The sequence below is a fragment of the Misgurnus anguillicaudatus genome, chromosome 14 (genome assembly GCF_027580225.2).
Source record: "Misgurnus anguillicaudatus chromosome 14, ASM2758022v2, whole genome shotgun sequence".
Lineage (NCBI taxonomy): Eukaryota > Metazoa > Chordata > Actinopteri > Cypriniformes > Cobitidae > Misgurnus > Misgurnus anguillicaudatus.
The window spans coordinates 27,934,644-27,947,746 of NC_073350.2; the positions used below are offsets into that span (position 1 = coordinate 27,934,644).

Sequence of the window (13,103 nt, forward strand, 5' to 3'; positions counted from 1 at the left end):
AGCTGCAGTTAAGGGGTGCTGTCCGCACTTCTTCTCAGGCATAGTATAGAAGGAGGGAATTTTAAGGTATACATTTCTTATAATACCTATAATAAGGAAATTATCTTAAAGTCATACACAATACTACAGCAGTCTCAACATGGGTTATTTTTAACCCAGCTTTGGGCCAAAAAAGGACAAACCCGGCCGTTGAGTTATATTAGCCCAGAAATGTTAATATTTGACCCAGCATTTTGGGTTAAAACAATCCTGTATGGGTTAAAATCAACAGGTTGGGTACATATCCCTTTTGGACCCAACACTGGGTTTCTCATATTCTTTGGCATTTATTAATTATATGCATTGTATAATGTTAACTGGGTCCACATTGCTTACCCTCGCCTATCTGTTTGACCCCAGGACAACATAAATGGGAAAATGTAAAACAAGTTAAACTGCACTGCTTAAACAGCACTAGAAGAAGAATAGATTATACATTGACAACACCATTCATTTTCCTCTGATCATGCAGATACGAGGCGTGGACGTGTTAGTCCCGTTTTCAAGACACCGTGCAAAATTCCCTTGCTGAGAAAAAGCACCTTGGAGTGCAAGACGGCCTGGAGAGATAAAGATAAAGATGCATGGGCTGCGGATATTTTCAAAGGCATTTACAAAATACCGTTGGTGGCTGTTTTTAGGGACATTTGTAGTTACTTAATAGGATGCTAGGTTGTTTTAAGCAATGGTTGGGTAAAATATGGACAAACTCAACTGATGGTTTAAAATTAACCTCATATCTGACTAAACCATGAGTTGAAAGAACCAAGCATATAGGTTAATTTAAACCTATCAGTTGGGATTGTCCATATTTTACCCAACCACGAGACAGCTAAAAAAGCCTGGGTTATTTTCAACACAACAATGGGTCAAAAAGAGACAAACCTAGCTGGTGGGCTTAATTAACATGGAAAATGTTTATATTCAACCCAACAATGGGTTAAACAACACATCATAGGTTAAATTACAACCTAATGGGTTGGATTCATCCTCTTTTGACCCATTAACACTGGGTTGAAAATAATGCAGCATTTTGAAACGATGTGGATATCGTCCGCTCTATTACTGTTTGAGTAGCAACACTGTGTTGTAAACATATATACTAAAAGTTGGAAAAAATGATGAATCATAATTTGTAGATTATTTCATCATTCTTATATCACAGTGGCAGGATATTGACTTGGAAAGTGTCTGACACATCAGGCTTGCAAACTTGCAATAAAAATTGAAGTTTATTTAAATAATTATTATTATTGAGCTTCTTGGCAAATGACATTGTAATTCTAAATCAATCAGAGCATCACGAAAATGCCACTTAATTAATCTTTTTGCTTCATTAGATTTCCCGATCATAATTAAATGATTAGTAGATATGAACTTTATATTCAAGAGTCCCAATCATGCATTTATTCCCGCTGACAATTAAAACTGAACAGCCATCTTGTGTGATTGAAGGGTGATTGAGACCCATTCCTCAAGTGTTTTTCCAGAAAATACCACATGAAATAAATAAGTGTGAGCGTTTGTGGACATTGGGGTAAGTGGCTGCAAGTGTTTATCCATAGAGCTCATGTTTCGCAGGCGGGGAACCTCACGCGCCGTTCGCCGTTTAAATTCCCCGGTGAGGTGGCTCTGCTTTCTCTATAGAGACCCTGAGCATTTCTCAGGCCTCTCTCAGGGCTTCATAAGCGTCACATTATGCCCCTCAGGCTTTGTCTTAATGTCACAGGTAAATTAAAAAACTTCTACCTCTGCCAAGGGCCTGAATCTTAATACAGACCTTTGCTAAATCCAATACACTGGAGATTATGACTAGGTGACAGGGTCAGTAAGTACTGATTAAAACTGAGGTCAGTATAAGATGGCCTTTGAAAAAGAGTTAAGAACAAGCACATAAGGCTTTTGAGGCTTCAACACGCAAATGCTTAAGGCTGTTCTTATGTGAAGCACTGTGGTTTTGCTCTTATTAGGTTTCTATTTCATGCAATTCAAACCTATAATAATTGGTCAGGCATGATACGCTATGGGCAATTTCGCTATGTGGTAATGAAGGCACAAGCACTTTCCAAGTGAGTTTTATGAACCACTTTTGAGGTTACAGGTAACCAACAATGTGTCAATAATCAAAGAAAAATAATTTTGTTTAATAACTTGAACATGCACATCTTCTGTTTTCTAAGGACACTGCAATAATCATAATTTCCACTCGCTAGCCCCCCATCCTCTCACCCCAAAGGCTGAAAACTGATTTAGGTTTCAACAACCTAAGCACAGGAACAAACCATCTGCACCTCATTATCACCCCACCAAGAAATTATGAAAAAAAATTATGCAGAAGGAAAGAAACACATGTAACATACTAAAAAGCCTATAAGCAACAACTTTAAAGTTGTACACATAATCCATAAAAATAAAGGCAAACAGCCCTAAACATCGAAAATTATGGTCACGTCCGGAACTATAAATGCACCACTCTTGGAGCCCACGACCCCTTAGTGGGACGTACAGCCTACCCGGAAGCGGACAGCCGTAGCGCACACACGCCAAGGAGGTTGCGAGAGGAGAACCCAAAGACGACACAAATCAATAAAGGGTAAATTAAAAATAAAGTGTTTTGTCATTATTATCATCAGAAAGTTGAAAACCAACGAGTATTGAAGTGCTCTGTGATAATCGCGGTTTTGTGCAATACACAATAGCATCTGTTCGTGTATGTAATGAACATGATTCAACTATTAAGATGATTGAACTTCTGTAAATGTGTACAGTATTAATGACCAGTTGAGGAAACAACAAACATACATTTTGGCAAGAGGTGCTGCACGATTCTGGGGGAAATAATCACGATCTTTCACGTTTTAAATGAAGATCGCGTTTCTGAATGCTAACTAAACAAAATAACATTTACTAGATGTTCTAAAAAAAAACGAATGGCAGCTATCTATCTAAAATGTTTCATCAGTTTGTTATTTGTTTTATAAATCTAAAATATTTAATGACCTCAATCCGGGACCCATCTAGACCAGTGTAATCTGTCTCAAGGTGTAACTTTTTTTTTTTAATGGAAGAATAAGGAAAAATACACAATCCCTTTTGGAAGAGAGTAGTTTTTATTTTACTTTCAATTTCCTTCAAACAACGCAATAGAAAAATAAGCATTTTAAAGAAGCTTCCTTATGTGTAATTTTAAAACTCTTTGCAAATAAATCGAACAACACGCGGCCAGTATTTGCGCGTCCGTGAATATGGAAAGCAAAACGAAGGCGCCAATGCGAGCTGCATCCGCGTTGTTTACAAGTAAACCAACGAACATTTATCATTGCAACTCACTGTTTAAAAATCCCCCTTTACATGATTATTGCTTTCTCTGACTCAGCAAAACAGCGCTCCATTTCAATGTTCTGTCGATGGTTTAATAGACAGTCGAATCGTTATAATTTAGGAATGAGATCGTGATTTTCCTCCGATTAATCGTGCAGCCCTCGCAAGGTTGAGGATGATACATAGCATCTCATCCTCACATGTTACCATTGTCATTTATTTATTTTTTTTAGAGGAGAATTTTAATATCACAAGTATAAAAGTTATATTAAAGCTGGGTTAAACACACAGCAAAAATTGGAGAGTTACAATTTCAGTGTTAAACATTTCTGAGTTGAAATTTAAGAGTAAATCTAACATATTTATAGTAAATTGTTGTTTGGAGTTGAAGTTAATTGAGTTAATCATGCCAGTGTTAACCCAACTCCTTAGAGATGTGATTACATTCCACCCACACATTTCAGTCTTCTGTTTGAGCTGGTCAACCACCATTTACATGTGTCCTGGAGATTAAAGGGTAAGTAAAACTAAATTATTTACACACGTTTTTAATGCTCTGATTTTAACTTTTAAAAACTTGTTTTCTGTGGCTGCATATTATGCTTATTTCTAATGTCCAGTTTCCTTGTCTGAACCCTACAGCAAAATTCCCAGGGTTAAAGGGGTCATATTATGAATTTTTAAGATGTAAAATAAGTCTTTGGTGTCCAGAGAGTGCATGCTATATGTAAAAGTTTTGGCTCAAAATGATGGTTGAATTTATGTTGAAATTAAAACTCAATTGTGTAGTCAACTACTTTTCTTTCTCTCACTAAATGGCAGTGCTGTGGTTGGATAGTTCAGATTAAGGGGTGATATTATTGTAGATGGCTACCTGTGTCACAAAACGGGCGAAATCTGAACAACCTAATTTTTCACATGCTTGCACAAATTGGTTTACCAACACCTAGTTACTGTGTTGTTCTTTTTCACATTTTTTAGGTTGATAGAAGCACTGGGAACCCAGTTATAGCACTTAAACATGGAAAAAGTAAATTTTCATGCTATGACCCATTCAAAGGGCACATATTAAAATACTTAGTTTAGTTAATCAAGATATTAACTAAACTAATTTAACTAGGTTAACTAAATTACTAGTTATTTTACCTAACCGGACTAACTAAAGTAACTTATCCTAATTAAACCTAACTAACTAAAGTAACTAGTTACTTTACCTAACTAAAGTAACTTAACCCCTAACTAAATAACTTTTCCTAACTAAGCTTACTTAGGTAAATTAACTAGTTAATTACCAGGAGCAGCTGATATGTATTGATATTTAAGGTATATATAAGGTATTGCAATACATATGAATATATCCGTGGTCTAGAACAGATAACTTTATACTGTATATTGGTTCATTAAGAGTTGAAATCACACCCAGCTAAAATAAAAAAGCAATAAATAATACTGATGCTCATTTAATGAAATAATGTCTGATCTTCATCTGTTGTTTTTTAGGGTTCAGGTTTTTACAATGTAGTGTTGTCTTTTTAATTTTACTCTTTGGAGAAAGCAAAATTGTTATCATGTGTTATCCTACAGTGTTTTTTTTATAAATTATTGCATCCACAGCAACAGCCAATTTTACCTGGCTTAAAATGTTTAACACGTGTGGTTTGGCATAATTTCCAATAAAATTTTAACAAATTTAATCCATTGATTAACTTGATAAAAAAATAAAAGTAATGGGGAAAATGTGTTTGAAAACTGCAGTGCTTAAATGATTTCTTACATTATTTTGATTAGAGAAGTATGAGGTAAATTTTGCCTAGGGCCTTCAAATATCTAGAACCGGCTCTGATTGTTAGTAAAAAAGCAAAACTCTTGCCTTGTGTTAAAAATGTAACTGTTTTGAAAGTGTTTATTTAACTCTGATGAGTGTGGAGCTATATAAACTATGTGAGTTAATTTAACACTAGACTTTTTACTGTGCATGGTCTACGTTTTACCTGCTTGGGAAGATATTGGATGAATATGTTTGGCTCAAGGGCTCGATAGGAAAACACACCAATTTAAACATTTTCACAGCAAACAAGGCATTGGTTGTGAAACTGTCAATACAAGTATTGGTATTAGCATAGATGAAACCTTTTAGCTTATAGATTTTTTGTGAAAAGTAAGTGATGGCTAATCACAGCAACAACGTGCTTTTGTTTGCCAATGAGAGAGAGATTGTGGCTGGATTTATGTTCGTGCAGTTATTCTGGACATTTTGCCACACAATTGTTTGCCGACACGAACTATACCTTAAATCGTTCTAAAAACAGCTTAAAGAGATAGTTCACCCCAAAATGAAAATTCTCTCATGTTGTACCAATCCTGTATAAATTTCTTTGTTCTGATGACCACAAAGGAAGAGATTTTGAGAAATAATTTGTAACTAAACCGTTCATGAGTCCCATTCACTTCCAAAGTATTCTTTTGTCCAACATGAAAGTGAGTAAATAATGGCTGTATTTTGAATTAAGTAAAATTAAGTAAAAAAGGTGTGATAGCTTTCTAAGCAACTTTTGGTGTTTGCCCACCGGATAACAAAACAGGTGAAAAATCCCATAGGTCTGAGAATGATTGGAGGGATCAAATTTGGGAATTGTTCATAGGGGTGTGCTCTTTTGATTCACTATACCAACTTCAACCAAGTTTTATCAGTTAAACAATGAGAAACCATATCGTTTTATTATGGTTTTATTATAAATAAACCGGGCAAAATCATAAATAAACTGAACAAATAAGCCTTAATACCAAATATTTTCTTGTGATTATTGGTTTTTGCGTATGCCCTTAAATAAGCCTCGTGTGTTGCCAGAGCTTTTACCTCAGATTGTACGTGACAGATCACAAGGAGTCTTGTGCAGTTTAACAACTTTTTCATGCGCCTCTTCCTTCACCAGCCCATCAAAACATTTGTGATTTCTCTTTCCAAAACCATAAATTAGATGTAAGTTAAGTACAAAACGAGCTTTAAACAGCGCTGTCAGCGTCTGAGATGAAAGCGAGTAAACCGTCGGAAGCCTGTCAAACCGTTGACATTCCCGCGCGTGTGTTATCTGCACAGCGCGCGCTGCTGGAAGCGCGTGAATCGCGCATGTTTGCTGACCGATTCGCCGCCTCGCGCTTCCCGCTTTTCTGTCCTTTCTTCTGACAAGCAGTGATAGAGCGAAAAGGAACAGAGAGATTTCTAATAGAAAAGTAAGGATCATTTCTCAGTTAGCAAGACAGACAATGTGGTTTTGTGTGACGCTGTGTCTGCAAATTTCCTTTGATGCTTTATCACTTAAAGCTAATGTTGATTAACTTTTCTTTAAGCTATGTGTGTGTGTTTGGAATTTGGCAATACGTTTATTCATAATTAAGCAAACCAACTATGTCTTCAAGCTTTTGTGCTTTTGTTGATAATTACTTGTTTTTTGAAACCACTTGCCTGACAGAAGTAGGCTTCAATTCTCTCTCTCTCTCTCTCTCTCTCTCTCTCTCTCTCTCTCTCTCTCTCTCTCTCTCTCTCTCTCTCTCTCTCTCTCAGCTGAATATTTACCAGTTGATGCTCAAAAGTTAAACTGTTAAAGCATGAGGGCAACCTTTCTATTACTACATAAATTCCTGCTACTTTTCAATTGTCACATAGAGGTGCTATCATCTGCATTAGAAAGGTTCTGTGAAGGTTATTTTTGGAACCATAGACCTTTTGCGTGTTTGCAAACAGAGATTACTTTTTTTGTGGGCGGAGCCCAACTGGTGGCAGAAAGTAAATGCTTCTCAATATATAGCTGTGTGAAGTGTTTTAGCGTTAAACTGTGATTTTTATGGATCCGGTGTTCTGTAGAAGTCTGTTTCCCCTATATTTCTCTTAAGTGTAATGTTTCTTATAACGTTTTCACCAAGTTAAGTTTATTTTTTAAATAAATTAACAGTTACAATGGCTTGGCTACTAATTGTGTGCAGGTATGTAATGTATATGTATTGTTCTTTATTGGTAAATCAATTATTTTTACAGTATGAATCGCTGACGTACACTGTAAAAACTATTACTATTACCTACTCAATATTTTTGGTGAAGCATTTTTACACTTAAAAAAATTTAGTACATTTGAAAGCTATGAAATCGATTAGATTTCATTAATTACATTAATTTCCTATCACAAATTAAATTGAGTAGATGGAATCAAAAATATAAAAGCAAATCAATAAAAAATCACAGTGAAGTCTACTAATAAATTAAGTTGATATCATTAAAAATGTAACTTAGATGTAGCTGAAAATTTTGTGAATATTATTTAACTAAAATAAATTATTTTTATTTACTTAATGTTATACATTTATTTCATACTGAACCATCAATTATCAATGATAAACAAAGCAATTTGTATACGTTGTTTTATTGAAAATGGCAAACATTGTACATGTTACAAAAACAATCAGCTAAATAAACTCTGAGAGGTCTCTCAAATTCACAGCATGCAGAATCCACAGCTCTTGAACCCAGACAGGTGGACCACCAGCACTTGTACCTGCAACAAAGATAACTTTATTTAAACGGCTGTCCGCTGTGACTCTGGACGCTGCCACAGAGCGCCACTTAGTTTAACATTACAATAACATATTTGTCTCAAATCTGTAACGATTAACAAAGGCTACGAATGCATATTTTATATCTGGAAGTAAACTTTGTCTGACTAAACTCGCGCTATTTAATGCGAACGTCCGGTGTGGTATGAGAAACTGCGAGTTGTCCTACACGAGACGCAACGCATCTCCACCGGTGTGCGAGACCCTTCACACAAAAAGGAAAATAAAGCATAGGCATATGGAGTCGAGAGATAATTAATATAAATGTATATAAGCGTGTGAGCTCTGTTAAGCTCTGTTGTGTTCCGCTTCCACGTGAAAGGTCTAATAAATCCGGGTGGAGCGAAACTGAGGACCGGATTTCGGATCGCCTGACTATCAGCCAGTACAGATTTACACGTGTTTGTCTACACAACCACTTTATGCAGTAATAAAACGATCAGAAATTATTATTTTACACACATTTCAAGTGGCACAGCTGTATTAATACTTTGGTGACCTGAATAAATACGTAAAATAAAAATATTAATGATTAATCTACCAGTATGTCCACAGAAAGCTGTTATTGTACCCAGTTTACAGTATGGCTCCGAAAGTATTCAGATAAATACACCAACAAGTTGTTTACGCAAGGACACATCAAATATTTCATTAAAAACAAGTGTAAATATTAATAAACTCAACACTTACCAGGATTTTTGAGGAGTTTTGAGGTTGTTTATCTTCCTGCAAGAGGCGCTGTTTCTTCTGCTGCTGATTAAAAAACCGTTGGCTTTGTGATTTTTAAATTTACATCTGATTTAATGAATTTTTTTGCCTACATTTACTCAAATAATACAATGTAATAATGTTTCACCAAAAATATTCAGTAAATCATAGTTAAAGTTATGCATGAAATTTGCTATTTTTTTTGTTGATGTTAAATACCTATGTTAACTTGAAATGAGCAATTATAATAGTTTTGAAAGCTGAAATATATAAGTGTGACATTCTCAAATATATTGATTCAAATTTACAACAAATATTAAGAATATCTATAAGAAATAATCTGTTAGTTAAATACTTATTTTATTTGATGTATACAACTAAATAATATCTGTACATTTTACACACAAATATATGTTTATTTTTTAGTCATTAATTTTGGTTTGTCTAACTCAAAAAATCAACTTAGTGACATAAAGAGATTTTATTAAGTTATTTTAATAATTTATTTTTGTGATATTTACAAAGCCACTGAATTATTTTTTACAGTGTACTTATAAGAGCAATACTATCATGTATTCTGTATAATATAATTTATCAAATATTTCATAATTTTCCTGTTTTCAATTTCTTCCTTATATTTATAGCCTACGTGTTTGTTCTAAAACTATTATGTTTACATACAAATTAATTTGTATAGGCCTGTTTATATATTATTAACACTTTACATCGTGTGTGTGTTAGTGTGTGTGTGTGTGTGTGTGTGCTATGTTATATTTATTAGTAAACATCATAATTTAGAACAAACAGGAAGAAGGCTATAAGGTAAAAAGAAGTAAAAAAAAAAACGAAAACTTTAATAAATGGTAATATTATTGATATTATGAACTAATTCAAATCTTTAATCTTTCTAAATAAATCTGATGATGACTCTTGCATGATTTTTCTTCTTTTAGCTGCCTTGTTTTTCATAGGTCCAGATTTCTGCTTCCCTTTCTTTTGAAACAGCTTTTTGCTAGATTGAGGCTTATTCTTTTCTATATCATGTTTTCTGAGCATGTTCGATGTGTTTGTTTGTACAGGGGCAAGTTGTCAGATGTGACGACTTGCCCCAAAGTCATTGAGACAACTTGCCCCATACTTACTTGTGTGCTAATGTTGTCTAAATCTCAAGTTTAGCTCATCATATCACTTTAGCTAAAGTATCAAAAGACACTTTACGGTCTCCTCTATTTTGTGCAAAATAATCATTTTAAACATTCACACCTAACAAAGTTGTATTGCATAAAATGTAAAGTGATTTTTTTTTACTTTTTAAGCAGAAAAATAAGAAAATTGTGCTAACCTCAGATTACAGTGATCTTGACCACATGTGAACAGGAAGTTCACTATAGAAGAAGAAGTCACATAAAGTGGCTATTTGATTTTTGACATAGAGCCTCTAGTGTTGGAGTTATTAACAGTGTGACAACTTACCCGTGTGACAACTTACCCCGCTCTCCCCTACTCTAAAAGGACTTTGTTGTTATTGATTCCTTGAGGGGTTTTACCGGAAGTTAGGTCTGTTCCACGAAAGCCATTTGTTTATGTTGTTACTACTGATCAAGTGTCTATAACACTTGATTGACAGTAACACAGTGTTAAAACAGAACTGGCAGTCATACACAGAGCAACATCCCCCCCCCCCCCCCCGCCTCTCTCTTTTTCTCTGTCTCTCTCTCTCTCCCTCTTTTTTTCTTTCTCTCACACACACTCACATGCACACATGCACATGACTGTCAACACTTTTATTGACACTTTCAAAGAAAATAATGATATTGTTATGGCCTGTAACATCTTGTGATCCACAACAAGTACCAAATTATTAAAATAATTAAAACATATAAACGTTAACCTTTCTATTTGCAAAATGCAGAAAAAAAGACTTTGGACACCAGATTAAGCTACAAATGTGAAAATAAAGTGGTTTCGTATAATTTTACCTCAATAGAAAATATATACAACTGTACAATTTGACCTTATGGAATACTCTTTTAAAAGATGGGGTGTTACTTTTTCTATTTTTATCCTTTATCTCTCCCCGTCCTCCTCTGTTGCCAAAGGTTTTAAAACTCATTACTATTTCCCGGATTAGAATTCAGAACTTAAACAATAGAGTTAATTACAGCGGATGATTATTGCAGTAGCTCTGGAGTTCATAAGACATTAGTGGCTAGGGGGATCAATTCTGAGTTTGACACCGTTCAGCTAAACCCAGCTCGGCTCCAACTACTGTGAACTATTTTGTTTTTGCATACAAACTGAAATGTTAGAAAATCTGAAAAAAAAGAAAGCAAAAATACAAAACAACTTTCATGTAGGCTAGTTTTCACTGACACTGTTTCGCTGAGAAAATGTGATTAAGCATTTTCTTGTCAGTTTCAAGACTAGCAGGGCATCTCGCAACTTGACAGGGAATTTTGTCTTCTAATTGAGGTTCGCAAAGCCAGAGGGGTAAACTCAACTGAGAAACTGTGGAAAAGCTGTTATTTCCTTCGTTCTTTTCTCTTGTACTGTCTTTGTTCCTGATGAAAAAGTTTGTAATATGCCAGTGCCACAAATCTAATTAACCAAGATTATCTTCACTTAACTGCTCTGTTACAAAACATCCTGTGCTGCTTATACAATACATTATTAAAAATAAAGGTCCCCCACAATGCCATAGAAGAACCATTGGCTGAATGGTCCCATAAAGAACCTTTATAGTCGGTGTAAAGTCTCATATTAAATGTGTTCTCAGTTTGTGACACCACAGAACATTTGAATTGTAATTATTATTTAAAAACGGCAAATAAATAAATTCTCTGCTCTCAAATGCTGGGGGCGTGTCCACTGTCTGTGCTAAAACCACGCCCACTTGGGTCTTGGTCTCTCTCAACTTACCGCTACAACTTGAATGGATGCTCTTAATTGTGTTGAGGCGAGTATTTAATAAAAACGCAAATTTCGTCCCCTACACAAAACAATTTATCTTTACTTCCGGTCACGGGTATGACGGGCCAAAAGATTGCAACCAGGGGCGTCATGCACCAATTTTTTTTAAGGGGGCACAGTGTCAACAGCTCACAGAAATTTGTGCATACACAGACATCAAACGAGTTATTATAGATCTTTCAGTCTTTTCCATGGCACTTACATTTCTAACAATCTGAAAACCCCTGCTTTCATGCAAAAACCTCCAAAATAAGAGTGATGACTAACTTCAATATCAAATACTATTCAATCGGAATAATGACACATTTGCATCATATTTACATCTGAAACGGCATGTTTTATTTAAGTCTTAATGGCTTGTTTAATTGTGTCATTAATGCATTTTGCACAACAACTACATTATCATATAAAATTAATGTAATTTTAAATCCATAAAGTATATACACAACGAAAATGACATAAGCTATAGCCACGTGATTGATTTTAATGTTCAATAATGATTTTAAAAAATATGTTTAGATAAAATTATTAGAGGAACGGATTAAATTTTTGCATTAAATTTTACCTCATGTGAGCATGTGAGATTCCGCGCCCGCGTGAACTCTGGCGAACTTTGGCGTTGTGCCAAGAAGATGAATCTCTACTAATATAACGTTGAGACGGTCACATTTAAAACAGTACATTTTCTACACAGAGGAGGTTAACTGCACATTACCGTACTGGGGTTTGGAAATGTTGTGAGTGTTTCTAACACGTTTTAATTCCTTAGATAGCCAAATGCAGCAGCAAGCCACCAACAGCAGAGAGCTCGTGAGCACGCCCAGATGCTGATGACGTCTGCGACTGCGCTGACTGCAGCGCCAGCTGCCGCCAGAATAAAAGTAATGTAACATGATCAGAACACTATCAAAACTGCGAAAATCTCCGAAAAGTGACAAGGATGCAGCACAGAATGTATAATATTGTGCATATTAAACAGATTAAAAGTCAAATAACAGATTAATGGACGCTTATTTGATTTTGAGGTTGGATGCAAAATCCATTGGCTCAAAAAAACCAAGGGGGCAGGTGCCCCCTCAGTTTGAATGGGCATGACGCCTCTGATTGCAACAATTAGCAAATAGCATAATGCCCCAACTTTCAAAAATTAAATCAATTCTCGATGGAAGAATTCAAGTCCAGCCCTACCTTTTCTCATTTTAGAAGCTGTTTTACTCGGATATGTTTGTTTCTCAGGTTGCAGGCTGCATACGTAATCAAGCCTGGTTTAATTAAGTTAACTGAGCATTCCATTCGCAAGTCAAGCATATTACAACAATTTACGATTAAATAAGAATAAAAGTCAACTTTATATGTTAATATTCTGAAATAAGACAGTATTGATGACGTATGCAGCCCGCAAATGCAACCTCCGTAGGCTCCTGTCTTCGGACTGAGAAACGGCCTGTATGTCACGACGG

At 35.2% G+C, this 13,103-nt stretch overlaps 1 long non-coding RNA gene across 1 annotated transcript in view; it reads right to left on the bottom strand.

Annotated features, from left to right (window-relative positions):
• Window positions 1–6,520, bottom strand: part of LOC129427828 (uncharacterized) — a 53,288-nt gene extending 46,768 nt beyond the window's left edge. Inside the window, exon 1 of the long non-coding RNA XR_012373246.1 lies at window positions 6,218–6,520. This is a non-coding gene — a long non-coding RNA (uncharacterized lncRNA). The remainder of the gene's footprint in view (window positions 1–6,217) is intronic.
• Window positions 6,521–13,103: the final 6,583 nt, after the last annotated feature.